The following is a 2,950-nucleotide window of genomic DNA, read 5'->3' on the forward strand; positions in this document are numbered from 1 at the left end:
TTGGGCGGTCGCGGTGGGGCCCCTGGGGGGCGGCGGGCGGGGGGGCTGCGGTCTGAGCGCCCCCAGCGGTTTCCTGGGCGGCGGGTTTTTCGAGGGAAGCGGAGGCAGCCGGGTTGGGGGGAGGTAGCTGGAAAGAGGTGGGCGCCTGGCGCAGGCTGACATCCAGCATTCACCTCAGCCCTCCACACTCTGAGCAGGCCCCCAGACCCACTCACGCAGGACCCCACCCAGGCAGAGCCTCGCCTCTCCTGCCGCCAGAAGCCCTCTCTCCCCAAGGCTCTGCAAGCATCTAACTTCTCTGCAGCTACCCTTCGGCGCACGTGGCCCAGGCAGTCCCGGCACCTGGCCGCCACTCCGAGTCGCTGTCCCCAGCCCCAGGTATACAATCCTCCCAGCCTGGGCTTTCATCCCTCTCTTAGGGCAAACACCTCACTCTCCGGGTATTTGCCCACCTCCTGCTATTTTCCCCAAATTCTAACGTCTAGCTGGTCCGATTTAAGTCTGAACTTGCGGATCTCGAACACTCTCTATCCCCAGGAAGTTCCTGCAGGCCCCGCACTTGCCCTCCAGCTCCCAGTTCCAGCCTGGGCCTACTGTCAGGGCGGGGGCGGCGGCAGATGCCCCTGGAGCCCGGCCGGGGTTTCGTGGGAGGGGTCAAGGCTCCCAGTCAGCGTTTCTCGGCCGCTGCTCTCAGTGGTTTGGCGCGGTAAGGGCCCGGAGTTGGGGGGTAGGCGGGAATTTCAAGTTGGGGTTCCCCCCTCCAACTTATGAGCGAGGGGAGCTGTCTGTACAGAGGAAAAAGAGAAGCATGGGAGGGGGAAGTCACTGAGAAACTAACAGTGGGTTCCAGTATTGGGACTTAAGTGGAGAGTGGCAATACAGCAGCAAAAAGATCCGAGTTGTGCCCAGCTAGACTCCGAACGCGGCCCCCAGAAATGATGGGGAGGGGGCGAGGCGAGCTCGAAGCACTGAACGCCGTTCGCGTCTCTGTACCCAAGGGTCGATGCCAGGTCTTCCGCCCTTCTATTGCTTCTGGAGGACCTAGCTCTGCCCTCCCTGGGCCACTTTCCCGCTCCTCCCACCCCCACTTTCCTCGACCATGCCCCCTCCTCCCCGAAGCAGCCCCGTCTCCATTTCACTTGTGCATCTGGCACTGCCGCCGTGCCCCTGGCACTGCCCTTCCCCAGGCCAGCGCGACCCCAACGCTGGAGACGGAAGGGAAAAAACCCGATCTGGACCCCACCCGCTTCGGGCCCTCCGGACTGTCCGGCAGGGCTGCGAAGAAAACCCGGAGCATTGACCAGTCTGGAGACCCAAGGGGGACAGGGACTACAGGAAAACCCGGAACGGATTACTCGAGCCGCAGCACTCCATGCCTGCTGCTACGTCCTCCTTCCTATAGCCCCCCTAATTCTCCAGTGAGATAATGTCTGGGGTGGGGGGCTGTTTGGTTTGGCCTGGGCCCTCCGGGGCGCCTCACACTTTCCGCCCCTGGCTGGGGCGCAGGGCAGCGGCCCCGAGGCTGAGTCACGGCCCGGGAGAGAGGGAGAAAGGGGGAGGGAGGAACTCGGACTCCGCCCCACCCCCTGCACGGGGATCCCGGGTCAGCCCGGGTGAGGGCCAGGGCCCCCCTGGCGCCGCCCATTGTGGTCCAACAGGTTGAGCTGGTGTCCCGCGGAGCCACCTGCTGGAAAGGGAGGGAGGCCCCCTGCGGAGGGGGGTGGGGAGAGGAAAGCGAGTCCGACCCGGTTCGGCCTGGCGGGCAGCAGGGGAGGCGAACCTGGCCCGAGGTAGCCGGATTTGATTCCGTTTGACACTAATGGGAGGGGCCCTTTGGGGTACGTAGCGCTGCAGGCCCAGTTAAAAGCGACTATCACAGACTACCTCTCAGTTGGGGGTCACTGAGGTACGTATCCCAGTTCCCCCCAAACCCACATATACACACATCCTAAAACACCCAGGGACCCTCGCCACCTGGGTCTCCGAGCGAATCCACGTCAAGACGTCCCTCCCTCGTGGAGACTCAGTTTCTCCACTTAGGAATCGGGCGGGATGGAGGCGGGGAGCAGGAGCGTGAGCGCGCCTCCCCCTCCCCCTTCGCAGACCAGGCCCCTCCCCTCTTACAATGCCAAGGCCGCAGCGGGCATCGGCTGGAGCGCAGAGGCTGCTTGCCCGGGGCGCCGTTCCCTCTCTGAGGGGCGCCATCACGCGTGGGGAGGGACGCAGGGTGCCCGCAGCCTCAACTCCCCCGCTCCTTCTGACGGGGTGAGATGGGGCGTAGGGGCCGGAGCTGAAGGCCAAGTGGCTCCCCCTCCCCCATGGGGCCCTGACCTGATTATAGCCCCTCACAGGACCCCCCTCCGTGAAGACCCTAAGTCCCCAATTCCCCACCCAGCCTATCCTTAACTTCTCATACTCTTCCCTCCCGAGGTGCTGACCTAACAGAAGCCCCTCCTGGAGAAGAGGGAGCCCCTGAGGGGGGTGCTCGGTTCCCGGGCAGCTGCGGACACTGCCCCCCCCTCCCCTCCCGGTTTCGGGCCGGCCCCTAGGCTCCTCGGCTCCGCCCCCTCCCCAACGAACGCAAGGCGGGACCCACTTGGGATGGACGGGAGTTCAAGCCAATGGGCGGGCAGGGCGGTGGAGTGCAGGGGGCGGGGCGGAGCAGTGGCAGAAGGCTGGATGAGGGTCGGGGGCGGAGCTCGAGTTAAGGAGGACTGGAAGAGATAGGGGCAAGAGAAGAGGGAGAGGAGGAAAGGGACCGCGGCAGGTGAAGGGAGATAGAGAGAAGGAAAGGAGGAAAAAGAGGAGGGTGGGAAAGGCTCGGAGAGCAAAGTAAGAGCTTAGAGGAAGGGGGTGAAAAAGGAGGGAGGAACCCATCTGCGCCCTGCAGGGACTGGCTGGACGAAGGGGTTGAAGTTTATGTCCTTATTGGGCGGAGGGAGGGGGGCCA

Source organism: Galeopterus variegatus, unplaced genomic scaffold (genome assembly GCF_000696425.1).
Source record: "Galeopterus variegatus unplaced genomic scaffold, G_variegatus-3.0.2 Scaffold154, whole genome shotgun sequence".
Classification (NCBI taxonomy): Eukaryota; Metazoa; Chordata; class Mammalia; order Dermoptera; family Cynocephalidae; genus Galeopterus; species Galeopterus variegatus.